Here is a 23,988-nt window from a genome sequence, read left to right on the forward strand (position 1 = left end):
TCCCAGAAATACAAAGTTCTCTCCTAAGAATCATTCTTTATCCTTGCAAAAACATGGTTTTCTCACCAAAATAATGCTTTTTATCCCTTTTAAAATAGCGTCGTTTACCAGAAATACTTGTTTTCATCCCCAAAAGAAGACATTTTCTCTACAAAATGAAGCTTTGTTGCAAAATATGACACACAGTTTCCAGAATACCTTTTCTCTTCTACAAATTGAGGACATTACTAACAGAAATACCTTTTCTCCTCTACAAAATAAGGACATTTCCAACAGATATATCCTTTTCTGACAGATTTTAGAAAAAATTCACAGGAATATCAATACTTATACCAGAAATAAAAAGGTCTCTCTTAGGTATCACTCTTTACCCTTGCAAAAATATGGTTTTTTCACCAAAATAATGTTTTTCATCTCTACAAACAGCATTTTCTAAACGTAAAGGTGGTTTTCATCACCAAAAGAAATCGATTTCTCTACAGAATTATTGTTTGTAGCCAAATATAACACATTGTTTCCAGAATAACTCTTTTCATCTAAAAAAGAATGACATTTCCAACAGAAATATCGATTTCTGACAAATTTTAGAAGTAGGTCACATGAATATCAACACTTATCCCAGAAATGAAAAGTACACTTTTAGGCATCACTCTTCATCCTTGCAAAACTATGGTTTTCTTCCCAAACTAATGCTTTTCATCCCTACAAATAGCAATTTCTCCCTAAATTACTGGTTTTCGTCCCCAAAAGAAGACACATTCTCTTTAAAGTGATGCTTTGTAACACATTATGACTCATTGATTCCAGAATATCTGTCTTCCCCTACAAAATAATGACATTAACATAAGAATTATCCATTTCAGACAAATTTCCGATGTATTTCACACTAATATCAATACTTACACCAGAAAAAAATGTGTTCTCTCTTAGGTATCACTCTTGAATCTTGCCAAAAATTCTTTTTCTTACCAATACAAAGCTTTTCATCATTACAAGTAGCATTTTCTACCCAAAAAAGTGGTTTTCATCCCCAATAGAAATCGTTTTCTCTACAAATGGTCCCTTGTAGCAACATATGAAACACTGTTATTGGAATACCTCTTTCCCTCTTCAAAATAAGGACATTTCCAACAGAAATATCGATTTCTGACAAATTTTAGAAGAATGTCATGCAAATATCAGTACCTATCCCAGAAATAAAAAGTTCTCTCCTAAGAATCATTCTTTATCCTTGCAAAAACATGGTTTTCTCACCAAAATAATGCTTTTTATCCTTTTTAAAATAGCGTCGTTTCCCAGAAATACTGGTTTTCATTCCCAAAAGAAGACATTTTCTCTACAAAATGAAGCTTTGTAGCAAAATATGACACACAGTTTCCAGAATACCTTTTCTCTTCTACAAATTGAGGACATTACTAACAGAAATACCTTTTCTCCTCTACAAAATAAGGACATTTCCAACAGATATATCCTTTACTGACAGATTTTAGAAAAATTTCACAGGAATATCAATACTTATACCAGAAATAAAAAGGTCTCTCTTAGGTATCACTCTTTACCCTTGCAAAAATATGGTTTCTTCACCAAAATAATGTTTTTCATCTCTCCAAACAGCATTTTATAAACGTAAAGGTGGTTTTCATCACCAAAAGAAATCGATTTCTCTACAGAATTATTGTTTGTAGCCAAATATGACACATTGTTTCCAGAATAACTCTTTTCATCTAAAAAAGAATGACATTTCCAACAGAAATAGCGATTTCTGACAAATTTTAGAAGTAGGTCACATGAATATCGATACTTATACCAGAAATGAATAGTACACTCTTAGGTATCACTCTTCATCCTTGCAAAACTATGGTTTTCTTCCCAAACTAATGCTTTTCATCCCTACAAATAGCAATTTCTCCCTAAATTACTGGTTTTCATCCCCAAAAGAAGACACATTCTCTTTAAAATGATGCTTTGTAACACATTATGACTCATTGATTCCAGAATATCTGTCTTCCCCTACAAAATAATGACATTAACATAAGAATTATCCATTTCAGACAAATTTCCGATGTATTTCACACTAATATCAATACTTATACCAGAAAAAAATGTGTTCTCTCTTAGGTATCACTCTTAAATCTTGCCAAAAATTCTTTTTCTTACCAATACAAAGCTTTTCATCATTACAAGTAGCATTTTCTACCCAAAAAAGTGGTTTTCATCCCCAATAGAAATCGTTTTCTCTACAAATGGTCCCTTGTAGCAACATATGAAACACTATTATTGGAATACCTCTTTCCCTCTTCAAAATAAGGACATTTCCAACAGAAATATCGATTTCTGACAAATTTTAGAAGATGTCATGCAAATATCAGTACCTATCCCAGAAATAAAAAGTTCTCTCCTAAGAATCATTCTTTATCCTTGCAAAAACATGGTTTTCTCACCAAAATAATGCTTTTTATCCCTTTTAAAATAGCGTCGTTTCCCAGAAATACTGGTTTCATCCCCAAAAGAAGACATTTTCTCTACAAAATGAAGCTTTGTAGCAAAATATGACACACTGTTTCCAGAATACCTTTTCTCTTCTACAAATTGAGGACATTACTAACAGAAATACCTTTTCTCCTCTAAAAAGAAAGACATTTCCAACAGATATATCCTTTTCTGACAGATTTTAGAAAAAATTCACAGGAATATCAATACTTATACCAGAAATGAAAAGGTCTCTCTTAGGTATCACTCTTTACCCTTGCAAAAATATGGTTTTTTCACCAAAATAATGTTTTTCATCTCTACAAACAGCATTTTCTAAACGTAAAGGTGGTTTTCATCAACAAAAGAAATCGATTTCTCTACAGAATTATCGTTTGTAGCCAAATATGACACATTGTTTCCAGAATAACTCTTTTCATCTAAAAAAGAATGACATTTCCAACAGAAATAGCGATTTCTGACAAATTTTAGAAGTAGGTCACATGAATATCAACACTTATCCCAGAAATGAAAAGTACACTTTTATGCATCACTCTTCATCCTTGCAAAACTATGGTTTTCTCCCCAAACTAATGCTTTTCATCCCTACAAATAGCAATTTCTCCCTAAATTACTGGTTTTCGTCCCCAAAAGAAGACACATTCTCTTTAAAATGATGCTTTGTAACACATTATGACTCATTGATTCCAGAGTATCTGTCTTCCCCTACAAAATAATGACATTAACATAAGAATTATTTGTTTCAGACAAATTTCCGATGTATTTCACACTAATATCAATACTTACACCAGAAAAAAATGTGTTCTCTCTTAGGTATCACTCTTGAATCTTGCCAAAAATTATTTTTCTTACCAATACAAAGCTTTTCATCATTACAAGTAGCATTTTCTACCCAAAAAAGTGGTTTTCATCCCCAACAGAAATCGTTTTCTCTACAAATGGTCCTTTGTAGCAACATATGAAACACTGTTATTGGAATACCTCTTTCCCTCTTCAAAATAAGGACATTTCCAACAGAAATATCGATTTCTGACAAATTTTAGAAGAATGTCACACAAATATCAGTACCTATCCCAGAAATAAAAAGTTCTCTCCTAAGAATCATTCTTTATCCTTGCAAAAACAGATTTCTCACCAAAATAATGGTTTTTATCCTTTTAAAATAGCGTTGTTCCTCAGAAATACTGATTTTCATTCCCCAAAGAAGACAATTTCTCTACAAAATGAAGCTTTGTAGCAAAATATGACACATTGTTTCCAGAATACCTTTTCTCTTCTACAAATTGAGGACATTACTAAGAGAAATACCTTTTCTCCTCTACAAAATAAGGACATTTCCAACAGATATATCCTTTTCTGACAGATTTTAGAATAATTTCACAGGAATATCAATACTTATACCAGAAATAAAAAGGTCTCTCTTAGGTATCACTCTTTACCCTTGCAAAAATATGGTTTTCTTACCAAAATAATGATTTTCATCTCTACAAACAACATTTTCTAAACATAAAGGTGGTTTTCATCACCAATTGAAATCGATTTCTCTACAAAATAATCGTTTGTAGCCAAATATGACACATTGTTTCCAGAATAACTCTTTTCATCTAAAAAAGAATGACATTTCCAACAGAAATAGCGATTTCTGACAAATTTTAGAAGTAGGTCACATGAATATCAACACTTATCCCTGAAATGAAAAGTACACTTTTATGCATCACTCTTCATCCTTGCAAAACTATGGTTTTCTCCCCAAACTAATGCTTTTCATCCCTACAAATAGCAATTTCTCCCTAAATTACTGGTTTTCGTCCCCAAAAGAAGACACATTCTCTTTAAAATGATGCTTTGTAACACATTATGACTCATTGATTCCAGAATATCTGTCTTCCCCTACAAAATAATGACATTAACATAAGAATTATCCATTTCAGACAAATTTCCGATGTATTTCACACTAATATCAATACGTACACCAGAAAAAAGTGTGTTCTCTCTTAGGTATCACTCTTGAATCTTGCCAAAAATTCTTTTTCTTACCAATACAAATCTTTTCATCATTACAAGTAGCATTTTCTACCCAAAAAAGTGGTTTTCATCCCCAATAGAAATCGTTTTCTCTACAAATGGTCCCTTGTAGCAACATATGAAACACTGTTATTGGAATACCTCTTTCCCTCTTCAAAATAAGGACATTTCCAACAGAAATATCGATTTCTGACAAATTTTAGAAGAATGTCACACAAATATCAGTACCTATCCCAGAAATAAAAAGTTCTCTCCTAAGAATCATTCTTTATCCTTGCAAAAACAGATTTCTCACCAAAATAATGGTTTTTATCCTTTTAAAATAGCGTTGTTCCCCAGAAATACTGGTTTTCATTCCCCAAAGAAGACAATTTCTCTACAAAATGAAGCTTTGTAGCAAAATATGACACATTGTTTCCAGAATACCTTTTCTCTTCTACAAATTGAGGACATTACTAAGAGAAATACCTTTTCTCCTCTACAAAATAAGGACATTTCCAACAGATATATCCTTTTCTGACAGATTTTAGAAAAATTTCACAGGAATATCAATACTTATACCAGAAATAAAAAGGTCTCTCTTAGGTATCACTCTTTACCCTTGCAAAAATATGGTTTTCTTACCAAAACAATGATTTTCATCTCTACAAACAACATTTTCTAAACATAAAGGTGGTTTTCATCACCAATTGAAATCGATTTCTCTACAAAATTATCGTTTGTAGCCAAATATGACACATTGTTTCCAGAATAACTCTTTTCATCTAAAAAAGAATGACATTTCCAACAGAAATAGCGATTTCTGACAAATTTTAGAAGTAGGTCACATGAATATCAACACTTATCCCAGAAATGAAAAGTACACTTTTAGGCATCACTCTTCATCCTTGCAAAACTATGGTTTTCTTCCCAAACTAATGCTTTTCATCCCTACAAATAGCAATTTCTCCCTAAATTACTGGTTTTCATCCCCAAAAGAAGACACATTCTCTTTAAAATGATGCTTTGTAACACATTATGACTCATTGATTCCAGAATATCTGTCTTCCCCTACAAAATAATGACATCAACATAAGAATTATCCATTTCAGACAAATTTCCGATGTATTTCACACTAATATCAATACTTACACCAGAAAAAAATGTGTTCTCTCTTAGGTATCACTCTTGAATCTTGCCAAAAATTCTTTTTCTTACCAATACAAAGCTTTTCATCATTACAAGTAGCATTTTCTACCCAAAAAAGTGGTTTTCATCCCCAATAGAAATCGTTTTCTCTACAAATGGTCCCTTGTAGCAACATATGAAACACTCTTATTGGAATACCTCTTTCCCTCTTCAAAATAAGGACATTTCCAACAGAAATATCGATTTCTGACAAATTTTAGAAGAATGTCACACAAATATCAGTACCTATCCCAGAAATAAAAAGTTCTCTCCTAAGAATCATTCTTTATCCTTGCAAAAACATGGTTTTCTCACCAAAATAATGCTTTTTATCCCTTTAAAATAGCGTTGTTTCCCAGAAATACTGGTTTTCATCCCCAAAAGAAGACATTTTCTCTACAAAATGAAGCTTTGTAGCAAAATATGACACACTGTTTCCAGAATACCTTTTCTCTTCTACAAATTGAGGACATTACTAACAGAAATACCTTTTCTCCTCTACAAAATAAAGACATTTCCAACAGATATATCCTTTTCTGAGAGGTTTTAGAAAAAATTCACAGGAATATCAATACTTATACCAGAAATGAAAAGGTCTCTCTTAGGTATCACTCTTTACCCTTGCAAAAATATGGTTTTTTCACCAAAATAATGTTTTTCATCTCTACAAACAGCATTTTCTAAACGTAAAGGTGGTTTTCATCAACAAAAGAAATCGATTTCTCTACAAAATTATTGTTTGTAGCCAAATATGACACATTGTTTCCAGAATAACTCTTTTCATCTAAAAAAGAATGACATTTCCAACAGAAATAGCGATTTCTGACAAATTTTAGAAGTAGGTCACATGAATAACAACACTTATCGCAGAAATGAAAAGTACACTTTTAGGCATCACTCTTCATCCTTGCAAAACTATGGTTTTCTTCCCAAACTAATGCTTTTCATCCCTACAAATAGCAATTTCTCCCTAAATTACTGGTTTTCGTCCCCAAAAGAAGACACATTCTCTTTAAAATGATGCTTTGTAACACATTATGACTCATTGATTCCAGAGTATCTGTCTTCCCCTACAAAATAATGACATTTACATAAGAATTATTTGTTTCAGACAAATTTCCGATGTATTTCACACTAATATCAATACTTACACCAGAAAAAAATGTGTTCTCTCTTAGGTATCACTCTTGAATCTTGCCAAAAATTCTTTTTCTTACCAATACAAAGCTTTTCATCATTACAAGTAGCATTTTCTACCCAAAAAAGTGGTTTTCATCCCCAATAGAAATCGTTTTCTCTACAAATGGCCCCTTGTAGCAACATATGAAACACTGTTATTGGAATACCTCTTTCCCTCTTCAAAATAAGGACATTTCCAACAGAAATATCGATTTCTGACAAATTTTAGAAGAATGTCACACAAATATCAGTACCTATCCCAGAAATAAAAAGTTCTCTCCTAAGAATCATTCTTTATCCTTGCAAAAACAGATTTCTCACCAAAATAATGGTTTTTATCCTTTTAAAATAGCGTTGTTCCCCAGAAATACTGGTTTTCATTCCCCAAAGAAGACAATTTCTCTACAAAATGAAGCTTTGTAGCAAAATATGACACATTGTTTCCAGAATACCTTTTCTCTTCTACAAATTGAGGACATTACTAAGAGAAATACCTTTTCTCCTCTACAAAATAAGGACATTTCCAACAGATATATCCTTTTCTGACAGATTTTAGAATAATTTCACAGGAATATCAATACTTATACCAGAAATAAAAAGGTCTCTCTTAGGTATCACTCTTTACCCTTGCAAAAATATGGTTTTCTTACCAAAATAATGCTTTTCATCTCTACAAACAGCATTTTCTAAACATAAAGGTGGTTTTCATCACCAAAAGAAATCGATTTCTCTACAAAATTATCGTTTGTAGCCATAATATGACACATTGTTTCCAGAATAACTCTTTTCATCTTAAAAAAGAATGACATTTCCAACAGAAATACTGATTTCTGACCAATTTTAGAAGTAGGTCACATGAATATAGATACTTATCCCACAAATGAAAAGTTCGCTTTTAGGTATCACACTTCATCCTTGCAAAACTATGGTTTTCTTCCCAAACTAATGCTTTTCATCCCTACAAATAGCAATTTCTCCCTAAATTACTGGTTTTCATCCCCAAAAGAAGACACATTCTCTTTCAAATGATGCTTTGTAACAAATTATGACTCATTGATTCCAGAGTATCTGTCTTCCCCTACAAAATAATGACATTAACATAAGAATTATCCATTTCAGACAAATTTCCGATGTATTTCACACTAATATCAATACTTACGCCAGAATCAAATGTGTTCTCTCTTAGGTATCACTCTTGAATCTTGCCAAAAATTCTTTTTCTTACCAATACAAAGCTTTTCATCATTACAAGTAGCATTTTCTACCCAAAAAAGTGGTTTTCAACCCCAATAGAAATCGTTTTCTCTACAAATGGTCCCTTGTAGCAACATATGAAACACTGTTATTGGAATACCTCTTTCCCTCTTCAAAATAAGGACATTTCCAACAGAAATATCGATTTCTGACAAATTTTAGAAGAATGTCACACAAATATCAGTACCTATCACAGAAATAAAAAGTTCTCTCCTAAGAATCATTCTTTATCCTTGCAAAAACATGCTTTTCTCACCGAAATAATACATTTTATCCCTTTCAAATAGCGTTGTTTCCCAGAAATACTGGTTTTCATCCCCAAAAGAAGACATTTTCTATACAAAATGAAGCTTTGTAGCAAAATATGACACATTGTTTCCAGAATACCTTTTCTCTTCTACAAATTGAGGACATTACTAACAGAAATACCTTTTCTCCTCTACAAAATAAGGATATTTCTAACAGATATATCCTTTTCTGACAGATTTTAGAAAAATTTCACAGGAATATCAATACTTATACCAGAAATAAAAAGGTCTCTCTTAGGTATCACTCTTTACCCTTGCAAAAATATGGTTTTCTTACCAAAATAATGCTTTTCATCTGTACAAACAGCATTTTCTAAACATAAAGGTGGTTTTCATCACCAAAAGAAATCGATTTCTCTTCAAAATTAGCGTTTGTAGCCAAATATGACACATTGTTTCCAGAATAACTCTTTTCATCTAAAAAAGAATGACATATCCAACAGAAATATCGATTTCTGACCAATTTTAGAAGTAGGCCACATGAATATCGATACTTATCCCAGAAATGAAAAGGACGTTCTTAGGCTGTGAAGGACAGAACTGTTTTTCTTATTTGTCTCAAAGCTTGCTTCGTGAACGATAAGACTCTGACTGGCAACTGATAACTATCCAGGAGAGTGAATGATGGGTGTCATCGTGACACGGCACCTCTGCTCATGATTGCAGGCAGGACAGGCAGCCTTTCTCAGGGGTGCGGCTTGGAGGAGCTGACCACTGCGAAAGGTGATAATGCTTGTGCCTGGCAACAAAGGCACCACTCCCTTCTGGCTTATCTGTTGGGCCAGGTATGTCACACCAAACTAAGGAGAAAAACAACCTCACAGAAATGGAGGATAAAAGGCCCTCGCTAAACTGGGGACTTTGGAGACAAACTCCCAAAGACACCTTTGACGGAGAATTCCCCGAGGGGAAAACTTTGTCGGAAGAACCCCGGGACCGGCTTGCTGCGGAGCTCCCTGGCTGTCTCCCATCCCCCGCGGTGATCAGACGAGTTCCTGAGATCAACGGACCTATTGTGTACCTCGCTGGACCCACGGTGGTGACTATATCTCTTTTGCTATCTGCAAAGACTCCTTGCTTATATTTCCTACTTTCCCTATCGCCTATCTTCCCTTCCCCATCTCCCTAAAAACGGCTAGGACTTTAATAAACTGGTTGGACCAACATTTGAACCGTTGCTTCTTAATCTCACGCCGGGTATATACACAAAAGAACCTTGCCTCCCTCCTGTAAATTGGAGCGAGACATTTTTATTGGCGTAGTCGGCAGGATACCCGCCGTGAGAGTGTTGTCCTTCCAGATATTGCCTGAAACTTTTCTGTGTGCACCTCCTGGAGTTGCAAGGAGCGATAAACTGGGTAACTTTGACGTGAGTACCTCTCCAGGAAGATCGCCCCATATTCTGGTGAAATTTGGACCTTTTAGTGCGTGTCTCTTGGGGAAGTGAATAAGTGATATTTTTTGACCAAAAAAGTGTGTGCCTCTCCAAGAAGTATATTCCCTTTTATTGAAGCCTAGAAGGTGTCGTTTAAGAAACCTAGAAGTGTACTGTTGCCTAGGTGTGGTGCTTGGCGTTGTTATCGCGGCCTCGAGGGGAAGTGAGGAGCGATTTGCGTAAAGCGTTCTCTTTGAAAGTGTTGTTTGAGCCTCTTTGTCTCCGCACAAAGAAGAGGAATAGTGATTTGAGTATCTTTGTTTAATTGGTGTGTGCTTCCCTGGAGAGGGGTAAGGAGTTAAGTGTACCTTCCCTTCGTGTGTCTTTTAGGGTATTGAGAAATGAGTGACAGTATTGCCACTACAAAAAGTGAAGATGTGTTATTTGACCTTTTAGAAAAACATGGTGCTCGGCCCTCTTTATCAGGGGTGGATTGGGCACGACAAAACTGGTATAACTTGCAGAGTGTTTCAGACCGTATTAGTGTTCTGCAAAGGAATGCTCGTAGCAGAGCTGGAAAAGGAAAATCTTTTATTTGTGCAGTATTGGGTTCTGCTCTGGTTGCAGCTATAGAATTCCGAGACCAGCAGCTTAAAGCAGAGAACCAAACTATAGAATCTCTGCTAGAGCTGGTTAAAACTCTGCAGAATCAGTCAGGGGAGCTCAAAAGGCAATTAGAATGTGAAAAACATGATGCAGCTCTTTTACTAGAGGCCCTGAAGGAACAATTAAGGTGTAAGGATAACACTGACTCTGTCGTTCATAACTTGTCTCAAGAAAAGATCTATCCTCTAGAAGGACTGAAAGAAATAAAGTCCAGACTTAACAAATTAGAGGACTCGCCAGCCCAATTGCGTCCTTTGATAAAAACTGAATATACATTTGATAACAGTGAGGATCTGGACCCTCAAATGAATGTTAAAGAAATCCCCTTCTCTGCCACTGAATTGGCAAAGCTGAGGAAGGATTTTAGCCGCTCTCCAAAGGAATCAGAGACAGAGTATGTTTGGAGGGTTAGTCTCACTGGCGGAGACCAAATTCTGTTAACTGAAAAGGAAGCTGAAGGTTATTGGGGGCCTGGAGTATTTTTAACTACTGGTAACAACCGTGGTCCTTGGTCCCTAACACAGAGGGCTGCCTATTGGGCAGGTGGTCTTAACCCTTTAGAAAGGGGAGACCCGCTTGCTATTAATGGGACAGTTGATCAATTGGTTGAAAGTGTTCAAAAAGCTGCTTGTCTGCAAATGATGTATGATAGAAAGCTGCAGCCACATCATGAATCACCTATGATGATGTCTGTTGACCCTGAACGGATGACTCCTTTAATCAGGGGGCTTCCAGAATCACTGAAACCCATAGGCATACAACTACAAGGAAAGATACAGGCTATGCCTCAGGGAGAAAGAGCCCGGGCAACATTAGAAGGAACTATAACCTCAAACCATTTGCAGTCAGGACATAAGGCATGGACATGGGGTGAGGTTGCCCAAGAATTAATTAACTATGGGAGAAAATATGGGCCGGTGATTTCCTCCACTAGTAAATTTGAAACGAGAGGAGTGAGGCGTGCTGTAGCCAATTCGCCCCCCCCTCTATCCAGCCCAGAGAAAAACGGATCTAAAGGGGTCTCATTTTCTATGAAACCAAGTGGGCGAAATATAGATCATAAACGTAATAGTCTTTGGACACTAGGCTGGCAGAAGGGCATTCCGCGAGACTTAATGAATGGATTATCTACTGATAGGTTAGAGAGGTTAGTTAATGGATGGCCAAAACAAAAGCTCGAAAAGAGTAACACTCTAATTCCGAGCGCCCCTCCTTTGGAATCGGCCCAGACACTAGGGCCGCAGGAAAACTAATTCCTTCGCTCCCCTCAAGTGAGCGGGGGGGCGGAGGTTGGATGCACATTAGAAAGCTCACAACAAAAGGAAACGACCTGTTAATCACATGCATTGTTGAACCTAGACTAGTTCCTCTGACATTCCTAGTAGATACAGGAGCACAAATTTCTGCTATTAAAACAGAAGACGCTGACCGTGCGGGTGTAACCCTGTCCCGCAGAAAAATGTTTGTAGCAGATGCAATGGGCAGTGTACACTCTCAAGCCACGGCAATAGTAAGGTTGCGATTGCCTGGAGAGGAAGCAGCGCAAGAAATCTCCATGGTTGTAGGAAAATATCCTCTTAATTTGTTAGGGCTAGATATCCTGAAGGGTAGGAGCTGGACAGACGACCAGGGAGGGAGCTGGGTGTTCGGCGTCCCCACACTAGATATTCGTCTGCTGCAAGTGGCACCCCCGCTTCCCCCCTCCCATTTGACTTCCGTTAAGCCTTATCCTTTACCCCTGGGGGCACGTAGTGGTATTGGCCCCGTGCTGGCAGAATTAAAGGAACAGGGAATTGTGATACCCATTCACTCCCCTTTTAACTCTCCTGTGTGGCCTGTCAAAAAACCAAATGGCAAATGGAGATTGACTATAGATTATCGTAGGCTAAATGCTAACACGGGGCCGCTAACTGCAGCTGTTCCTAACATTTCTGAATTGATAGCAACAATCCAAGAGCAAGCTCACCCAATCATGGCTTCTATTGACGTTAAAGATATGTTTTTTATGGTCCCCCTGCGTTCTGAGGACCAGCTCCGTTTTGCTTTTACATGGGAGGGCCAGCAATATACTTTTACCCGCCTCCCTCAAGGGTATAAGCACTCTCCGACTTTGGCTCACCATGCATTGGCACAAGAGCTGGAACAAATTCCCCTGGAAGAAGGAGTCCGGATTTATCAGTATATTGATGATGTCCTGGTAGGAGGAGATAAGCTGATAGCAGTTAAAACAATGCATGACAAAATAATAAAACACTTGGAAGGGCTGGGTTTGACTATTCCTCCAGATAAAATTCAGCCTCCAGCTTCTGAAGTGAAATTTTTGGGTATCTGGTGGAAAGGCGGTATGGCCTGCATTCCACAGGACACCCTCGCAGCCTTAGATCAACTTAAAATGCCAGAGAATAAAAAGGAATTACAGCATGTTCTTGGACTTCTAGTGTTTTGGAGAAAACACATCCCTGACTTTTCTATCATTGCCCGTCCATTGTATGACTTATTACTGAAGGGGGCATCATGGGAATGGACCCCAGTTCATGAGGAAGCCTTGCAGCTTTTAATTTTTGAAGCTATTACCCACCAGTCCTTAGGTCCTATTCATCCCTCTGACCCTGTACAGATAGAATGGGGATTTGCTCAGTCAGGATTGTCTATACATCTCTGGCAAAAGGGTCCAGAAGGTCCCACTAGACCTATTGGATTCTATTCCCGCAGCTTTAAAGATGCAGAGAAGCGATACTCACAGCTGGAGAAGGGGCTGTTTGTTGTTAGCTTAGCTTTGCGAGAAGCAGAGAGGACTATACGACAGCAACCTATAGTACTGAGAGGCCCATTTAAGGTTATCAAGCCTGTAATATCCGGTACCCCCCCTCCTGATGGGGTGGCACAGCGTGCTTCTGTCCGGAAATGGTATGCTCAAATTGAACATTATTGTAATATCTTTACAGTCACAGAGGGTGCTACAAAAATGCTTGCTATTCAAGATGATGTTCTCTCTGTCACTGATGCTAATCTTCCCTCTGTTATCCAGATTGCCCCCCCATACTCAGACCAGTTGCAGAACGTTTGGTTCACAGACGCCTCTGCCAAGCGTGAGGGAAAAGTATGGAAATACCGGGCTGTTGCCTTACAGATAGGCACTAATTTCACTATTATCACTGAGGGGGAAGGTAGTGCTCAGGTTGGGGAGCTGGTAGCAGTATGGAGTGTATTCCAGCATGAGTCACAGTCTGCTGTTCGTGTGCATATTTACACTGACTCATATGCTGTCTTCAAAGGCTGTACGGAGTGGCTTCCTTTCTGGGAGCAAAATGGTTGGGAGGTTAATCGTGTCCCAGTCTGGCAGAAAGATAAGTGGCAGGAGATTCTCGCTATCGCTAAACAAGGCCAATTTTCAGTTGCATGGGTTGCATCCCACCAAGAAGATGGCAATCCTGCAAGTCAGTGGAACAATAAAGCAGATGAACTAGCCAGGATTGCTCCACTGCGACAGGGAGAACCAGACAGTGAAAACTGGGAGAGACTTATGGAATGGTTACATGTAAAAAGAGGGCATACTGGTGCTTTTGATCTCTACCGTGAGGCCCAAGCCCGTGGCTGGCCTGTTACTAGGGAACAATGTCGCACTTGCATTTCTGCCTGTGAACTATGCCGCACCTGCTTAGACAAGCACCCTTTGCAGGATGCCCCTCTCCATTTAAGGGAAGGGAAACATATATGGGAAACATGGCAAATTGATTACATTGGCCCCTTCAGAAAATCTGAAGGCAAACAATATGTGTTAGTAGGGGTGGAAGTAATCTCTGGCCTACTACAAGCTGAATCCTCCCCTCGAGCAACAGGGGAGAACACTGTAAAAGCTCTAAAGAAATGGTTTAGTATTCTCCCAAAACCTAGTTCTATCCAATCAGACAATGGCTCCCATTTCACTGCAGGGGTAGTACAAGAATGGGCCAGAGAAGAAGGCATTAGCTGGATCTTTCACACTCCCTACTATCCTCAAGCAAATGGTATTGTGGAACGATCCAATGGCCTCCTTAAGAAATTCCTGAAACCAGAAAAACCCAATTGGACTACCCGCACTTCTGATGCAGTCAGAAGAGTTAATGATCGCTGGGGGATTAATGGCTGTCCTCGACTTAACGCCTTCTGTCCCAGGGCCCCTCCACTGCTGCCCATTACTTTTGACCCAGATGCAGATAAGCAAGGGAAACCTTCTTATCTCCCTGGCCAGCCTGTGTTAGTTGACCTGCCTAATGTGGGGCCAGTTCCCCTGACCCTTACAGAACCGCTTAACAAATATGCATGGAAAGCTAAGGATGCCCGGGAAAAAGAATATAAAATTAACACTCGCTGGATTATCCCTTCATTTTAACCATATTAACAAAAGCCCAAAAGGGCAAGCCGATGTCTTGTTTTATTTTACAGAAGATCTCCGAGGGACCCTGACTGAACACAGAAGGGCCAACAGCTGACTTTAATCATTGGTGTTTTGGTGATTGCCTCTTCAACACCTGAGCCAAATGTCATTCTTGTTATTTTTGTGTTTGTCATATATTTCAATTCCTGTAGCAATTGGTTATCCTCCCCAAAACTTTGGAGATGGGGGGGGTGGCATAAAAAACTCTTTTCTCCAACTGGCTGAACAAGTAGCAAATGTCTATAACCTGACTAACTGCTGGGTATGTGGAGGACCCATGGGACTTGAAACCTGGCCCTGGGTTTCAACCCCTATTGCCCCTAAATGGCTGGCAAGTAACTACAGTGGAATTAACCACACTACCCATTGGGAAATTAAGAATACATCTCCATGGCCAATTCAGTATCCCTCTATGGGAATTTATTGTCTGAATCGTACTCAGCCAGGTGGTATCTATGTTGGAACAAATAATTGCACTTGGACTTATCGTAAAATGGCTTATGAAACAGGATCCCATTTACATAGCCCCATAGTATATCAGTGGGGGTGGTACAACCGATCAGGGTTGGGACAAGGATTCTCTCACTTTTGGTCCTCCACCAACAACACCCTGTTTACTGAAGCTGGGGGTATGAAATGTACCTGGAGGCCTGATGCTGGGGCTTGGAGGTGTAAGTGGTGTAGGAATGAGAGTGATACTGGTCACGGCTGGAACTGTAATGTGGCCGGACATCCTTTTGGACCTTTCAACACCACATACTTTCAAGCTAAGGAACATGTGAATAAACTGGCTGATGAATGGGATGGGCCCTTTGAAAATGGATCAGTAGCATTGAAAGGACATTACTGGATTTGTGGCCATTATGCATATAAACAACTAACTGCAAATTGGACCGGGGTGTGTTATGTGGGGGCAATCCGCCCACTATTCTTCCTGCTTACAGGAGATGATGGCAATGAATTAGGTATCAAGGTATATGATGATCTTAAACGACAGCGGAGGTCTATTGATACCTCCCTAACAAGTGGTAGTGGCCAAACTTGGGGCAAAGATGACTGGCCCCCTCAGCGTATAATCAAATACTATGGGCCAGCTACCTGGAATCCCAGTGAAATAATTAATGGTGCTCGAGAACCCATTTATAACCTGAACCGTATTATCAGATTGCAGGCAGTCCTTGAAATCATTACTAATGAAACGGCTTATGCGCTTGACCTCCTTGCAGATCAAGCCACACAGATGTGGACAGCAATTCTCCAACATCGTATGGTTCTTGATTACTTGCTAGCTGAAGAAGGTGGTGTTTGCGGCAAGTTGAATGATTCCAATTGTTGTCTGAAGATTGATGATAACGGTGAAGTTGTTAAACAAATTGCCCAGGGTATAAGGAAAATAGCCCACGTTCCTGTCCAAACCTGGAAAAACCTAGACACCGAGTTCTTTTCCTGGCTTCCAGGTGGCCCATGGGTGAAACGTATTCTATTTTATCTATTGTGTGTTGTTGCAACTCTTATGTTCGTTCCTTGTATGATTCCATGATTTATTCAACTTATACAGCATGTGGTATCCTCTATGTACTTTGTGACCGCTTCAACTGATGGAGAAGCAGTCCAACAGATCAGGGCAACATTTGTAACCAAGCCCAAAAAATCCTTTATAACAGTTGTGTAACCTTTAATTCCCCCATATCACCTATCCCTCTTTTCCCTTATGCTTACTTTTTTTTTCTTTCCTCACCACCGTGAATGGTCATTTGCGTATCAGTTTCAAGCAACCTTTGAGCCACCGGGTGGTGTGAAGGACAGAACTGTTTTTCTTATTTGTCTCAAAGCTTGCTTCGTGAACGATAAGACTCTGACTGGCAACTGATAACTATCCAGGAGAGTGAATGATGGGTGTCATCGTGACACGGCACCTCTGCTCATGACTGCAAGCAGGACAGGCAGCCTTTCTCAGGGGTGCGGCTTGGAGGAGCTGACCACTGCGAAAGGTGATAATGCTTGTGCCTGGCAACAAAGGCACCACTCCCTTCTGGCTTATCTGTTGGGCCAGGTATGTCACACCAAACTAAGGAGAAAAACAACCTCACAGAAATGGAGGATAAAAGGCCCTCGCTAAACTGGGGACTTTGGAGACAAACTCCCAAAGACACCTTTGACGGAGAATTCCCCGAGGGGAAAACTTTGTCGGAAGAACCCCGGGACCGGCTTGCTACGGAGCTCCCTGGCTGTCTCCCATCCCCCGTGGTGATCAGACGAGTTCCTGAGATCAACGGACCTATTGTGTACCTCGCTGGACCCACAGTGGTGACTATATCTCTTTTGCTATCTGCAAAGACTCCTTGCTTATATTTCCTACTTTCCCTATCGCCTATCTTCCCTTCCCCATCTCCCTAAAAACGGCTAGGACTTCAATAAACTGGTTGGACCAACATTTGAACCGTTGCTTCTTAATCTCACGCCGGGTATATACACAAAAGAACCTTGCCTCCCTCCTGTAAATTGGAGCGAGACATAGGCATCACTCTTTACTCTTGCAAAACTATGGTTTTCTTCCCAAACTAATGCTTTTCATCCCTACAAATAGCAATTTCTCCCTAAATTACTGGTTTTCATCCCCAAAAGAAGACACATTCTCTTTAAAATGATGCTTTGTAACAAATTATGACTCATTGATTCCAGAATATCTGTCTTCCCCTACAAAATAATGACATTAACATAAGAATTATCCGTTTCAGACAAATTTCCCATGTATTTCACACTAATATCAATACTTACACCAGAAAAAAATGTGTTCTCTCCTAGGTATCACTCTTGATTCTTGCAAAAAATTCATTTTCTTACCAAGACAAAGCTTGTCATCATTACAAGTAGCATTTTCTACCCAAAAATGTGGTTTTCATCCCCAATAGAAATCGTTTTCTCTACAAATGGTCCCCTGTAGCAACATATGAAACACTGTTATTGGAATACCTCTTTCCCTCTTCAAAATAAGGACATTTCCAACAGAAATATCGATTTCTGACAAATTTTAGAAGAATGTCACACAAATCTCAGTACCTATCCCAGAAATAAAAAGTTCTCTCCTAAGAATCATTCTTTATCCTTGCAAAAACATGGTTTTCTCACCAAAATTATGCTTTTTTTCCCTTTAAAATAGTGTTGTTTCCCAGAAATACTGGTTTTCATCCCCAGAAGAAGACATTTTCTCTACAAAATGAAGCTTTGTAGCAAAATATGACACATTGCTTCCAGAATACCTTTTCTCTTCTACAATTTGAGGACATTACTAACAGAAACACCTTTTCTCCTCTACAGAATAAGGACATTTCCAACAGATATATCCTTTTCTGACAGATTTTAGAAAAATTGCACAGGAATATCAATACTTATACCAGAAATAAAAAGGTCTCTCTTAGGTATCACTCTTTACCCTTGCAAAAATATGGTTTTCTTACCAAAATAATGCTTTTCATCTCTACAAACAGCATGTTCTAAACATAAAGGTGGTTTTCATCACCAAAAGAAATCGATTTCTCTTCAAAATTAGCGTTTGTAGCCAAATATGACACATTGTTTCCAGAATAACTCTTTTCATCTAAAAAAGAATGACATTTCCAACAGAAATATCCATTTCTGACACATTTTAGAAGTAGGTCACATGAATATCAATACTTATCCCAGAAATGAAAAGTACACTCTAAGGTATCACTCTTCATCCTTGCAGAACTATGGTTTTCTTCCCAAACTAATGCTTTTCATCCCTACAAATAGCAATTTCTCCCTAAATTACTGGTTTTCATCCCCAAAAGAAGACACATTCTCTTTCAAATGATGCTTTGTAACAAATTATGACTCACTGATTCCAGAATATCTGTCTTCCCCTACAAAATAATGACATTAACATAAGAATTATCCATTTCAGACAAATTTCCCATGTATTTCACACTAATATCAAGACTTACACCAGAAAAAAATGTGTTCTCTCTTAGGTATCACTCCTGAATCTTGCAAAAAATTCATTTTCTTACCAATACAAAGCTTGTCATCATTACAAGTAGCATTTTCTACCCAAAAAAGTGGTTTTCATCCCCAATAGAAATCGTTTTCTCTACAAATGGTCCCCTGTAGCAACATATGAAACACTGTTATTGGAATACCTCTTTCCCTCTTCAAAATAAGGACATTTCCAACAGAAATATCGATTTCTGACAAATTTTAGAAGAATGTCACACAAATATCGGTACCTATCCCAGAAATAAAAAGTTCTCTCCTAAGAATCATTCTTTATCCTTGCAAAAACATGGTTTTCTCACCAAAATTATGCTTTTTACCCCTTTAAAATAGCATTGTTTCCCAGAAATACTGGTTTTCATCCCCAGAAGAAGACATTTTCTCTACAAAATGAAGCTTTGTAGCAAAATATGACTCATTGCTTCCAGAATACCTTTTCTCTTCTACAAATTGAGGACATTACTAACAGAAACACCTTTTCTCCTCTACAGAATAAGGACATTTCCAACAGATATATCCTTTTCTGAGAGATTTTAGAAAAATTTCACAGGAATATCAATACTTATACCAGAAATAAAAAGGTCTCTCTTAGGTATCATTCTTTACCCTTGCAAAAATATGGTTTTCTTACCAAAATAATGTTTTTCATCTCTACAAACAGCATGTTCTAAACATAAAGGTGGTTTTCATCACCAAAAGAAATCGATTTCTCTTCAAAATTAGCGTTTGTAGCCAAATATGACACATTGTTCCCAGAATAACTCTTTTCATCTAAAAAAGAATGACATTTCCAACAGAAATATCCATTTCTGACATATTTTAGAAGTAGGTCACATGAATATCAATACTTATCCCAGAAATGAAAAGTACACTATTACGTATCACTCTTCATCTTTGCAGAACTATGGTTTTCTTCCCAAACTAATGCTTTTCATCCCTACAAATAGCAATATCTCCCTAAATTACTGGTTTTCATCCCCAAAAGAAGACACATTCTCTTTAAAGTGATGCTTTGTAACAAATTATGACTCACTGATTCCAGAATATCTGTCTTCCCCTACAAAATAATGACATTAACATAAGAATTATCCATTTCAGACAAATTTCCGATGTATTTCACACTAATATGAAGACTTACACCAGAAAAAAATGTGTTCTCTCTTAGGTATCACTCTTGAATCTTGCAAAAAATTCATTTTCTTACCAATACAAAGCTTGTCATCATTACAAGTAGCATTTTCTACCCAAAAAAGTGGTTTTCATCCCCAATAGAAATCGTTTTCTCTACAAATGGTCCCCTGTAGCAACATATGAAACACTGTTATTGGAATACCTCTTTCCCTCTTCAGAATAAGGACATTTCCAACAGAAATATCGATTTCTGACAAATTTTAGAAGTATGTCACACAAATATCAGTACCTATCCCAGAAATAAAAAGTTCTCTCCTAAGAATCATTCTTTATCCTTGCAAAAACATGGTTTTCTCACCAAAATTATGCTTTTTCTCCCTTTAAAATAGCATTGTTTCCCAGAAATACTGGTTTTCATCCCCAGAAGAAGACATTTTCTCTACAAAATGAAGCTTTGTAGCAAAATATGACACATTGCTTCCAGAATACCTTTTCTCTTCTACAAATTGAGGACATTACTAACAGAAACACCTTTTCGCCTCTACAGAATAAGGACATTTCCAACAGATATATCCTTTTCTGACAGATTTTAGAAAAATTGCACAGGAATATCAATACTTATACCAGAAATAAAAAGGTCTCTCTTATGTATCACTCTTTACCCTTGCAAAAATATGGTTTTCTTACCAAAATAATGTTTTTCATCTCTACAAACAGCATGTTCTAAACATAAAGGTGGTTTTCATCACCAAAAGAAATCGATTTCTCTTCAAAATTAGCGTTTGTAGCCAAATATGACACATTGTTTCCAGAATAACTCTTTTCATCTAAAAAAGAATGACATTTCCAACAGAAATATCCATTTCTGACACATTTTAGAAGTAGGTCACATGAATATCAATACTTATCCCAGAAATGAAAAGTACACTATTACGTATCACTCTTCATCTTTGCAGAACTATGGTTTTCTTCCCAAACTAATGCTTTTCATCCCTACAAATAGCAATTTCTCCCTAAATTACTGGTTTTCATCCCCAAAAGAAGACACATTCTCTTTCAAATGATGCTTTGTAACAAATTATGACTCACTGATTCCAGAATATCTGTCTTCCCCTACAAAATAATGACATTAACATAAGAATTATCCATTTCAGACAAATTTCCCATGTATTTCACACTAATATCAATACTTACACCAGAAAAAAATGTGTTCTCTCTTAGGTATCACTCCTGAATCTTGCAAAAAATTCATTTTCTTACCAATACAAAGCTTGTCATCATTACAAGTAGCATTTTCTACCCAAAAAAGTGGTTTTCATCCCCAATAGAAATCGTTTTCTCTACAAATGGTCCCCTGTAGCAACATATGAAACACTGTTATTGGAATGCCTCTTTCCCTCTTCAGAATAAGGACATTTCCAACAGAAATATCGATTTCTGACAAATTTTAGAAGAATGTCACACAAATATCAGTACCTATCCCAGAAATAAAAAGTTCTCTCCTAAGAATCATTCTTTATCCTTGCAAAAACATGGTTTTCTCACCAAAATTATGCTTTTTATCCCTTTAAAATAGCATTGTTTCCCAGAAATACTGGTTTTCATCCCCAGAAGAAGACATGTTCTCTACAAAATGAAGCTTTGTAGCAAAATATGACACATTGCTTCCAGAATACCTTTTCTCTTCTACAAATTGAGGACATTACTAACAGAAACACCTTTTCTCCTCTACAGAATAAGGACATTTCCAACAGATATATCCTTTTCTGACAGATTTTAGAAAAATTGCACAGGAATATCAATACTTATACCAGACATAAAAAGGTCTCTCTTAGGTATCACTCTATACCCTTGCAAAAATATGGTTTTCTTACCAAAATAATGTTTTTCATCTCTACAAACAGCATGTTCTAAACATAAAGGTGGTTTTCATCACCAAAAGAAATCGATTTCTCTTCAAAATTAGCGTTTGTAGCCAAATATGACACATTGTTCCCAGAATAACTCTTTTCATCTAAAAAAGAATGACATTTCCAACAGAAATATCCATTTCTGACACATTTTAGAAGTAGGTCACATGAATATCAATACTTATCCCAGAAATGAAAAGTACACTATTACGTATCACTCTTCATCTTTGCAGAACTATGGTTTTCTTCCCAAACTAATGCTTTTCATCCCTACAAATAGCAATTTCTCCCTAAATTACTGGTTTTCATCCCCAAAAGAAGACACATTCTCTTTCAAATGATGCTTTGTAACAAATTATGACTCACTGATTCCAGAATATCTGTCTTCCCCTACAAAATAATGACATTAACATAAGAATTATCCATTTCAGACAAATTTCCCATGTATTTCACACTAATATGAAGACTTACACCAGAAAAAAATGTGTTCTCTCTTAGGTATCACTCCTGAATCTTGCAAAAAATTCATTTTCTTACCAATACAAAGCTTGTCATCATTACAAGTAGCATTTTCTACCCAAAAAAGTGGTTTTCATCCCCAATAGAAATCGTTTTCTCTACAAATGGTCCCCTGTAGCAACATATGAAACACTGTTATTGGAATGCCTCTTTCCCTCTTCAAAATAAGGACATTTCCAACAGAAATATCGATTTCTGACAAATTTTAGAAGAATGTCACACAAATATCAATACCTATCCCAGAAATAAAAAGTTCTCTCCAAAGAATCATTCTTTATCCTTGCAAAAACATGGTTTTCTCACCAAAATTATGCTTTTTATCCCTTTAAAATAGCGTTGTATCCCAGAAATACTGGTTTTCATCCCCAGAAGAAGACATTTTCTCTACAAAATGAAGCTTTGTAGCAAAATATGACACATTGCTTCCAGAATACCTTTTCTCTTCTACAAATTGAGGACATTACTAACAGAAACACCTTTTCTCCTCTACAGAATAAGGACATTTCCAACAGATATATCCTTTTCTGACAGATTTTAGAAAAATTGCACAGGAATATCAATACTTATACCAGAAATAAAAAGGTCTCTCTTAGGTATCACTCTTTACCCTTGCAAAAATATGGTTTTCTTACCAAAATAATGTTTTTCATCTCTACAAACAGCATGTTCTAAACATAAAGGTGGTTTTCATCACCAAAAGAAATCGATTTCTCTTCAAAATTAGCGTTTGTAGCCAAATATGACACATTGTTTCCAGAATAACTCTTTTCATCTAAAAAAGAATGACATTTCCAACAGAAATATCCATTTCTGACACATTTTAGAAGTAGGTCACATGAATATCAATACTTATCCCAGAAATGAAAAGTACACTATTACGTATCACTCTTCATCTTTGCAGAACTATGGTTTTCTTCCCAAACTAATGCTTTTCATCCCTACAAATAGCAATTTCTCCCTAAATTACTGGTTTTCATCCCCAAAAGAAGACACATTCTCTTTCAAATGATGCTTTGTAACAAATTATGACTCACTGATTCCAGAATATCTGTCTTCCCCTACAAAATAATTACATTAACATAAGAATTATCCATTTCAGAAAAATTTCCGATGTATTTCACACTAATATCAAGACTTACACCAGAAAAAAATGTGTTCTCTCTTAGGTATCACTCTTGAATCTTGCCAAAAATTCATTTTCTTACCAATACAAAGCTTGTCATCATTACAAGTAGCATTTTCTACCCAAAAATTGGTTTTCATCCCCAATAGAAATCGTTTTCTCTACAAATGGTCCCCTGTAGCAACATATGAAACACTGTTATTGGAATGCCTCTTTCCCTCTTCAAAATAAGGACATTTCCAACAGAAATATCGATTTCTGACAAATTTTAGAAGAATGTCACACAAATATCAATACCTATCCCAGAAATAAAAAGTTCTCTATTAAGAATCATTCTTTATCCTTGCAAAAACATGGTTTTCTCACCAAAATTATGCTTTTTATCCCTTTAAAATAGCATTGTTTCCCAG

This window comes from Coturnix japonica, chromosome W (assembly GCF_054131305.1).
Source record: "Coturnix japonica strain WE chromosome W, WE-NBRP24, whole genome shotgun sequence".
NCBI lineage: Eukaryota > Metazoa > Chordata > Aves > Galliformes > Phasianidae > Coturnix > Coturnix japonica.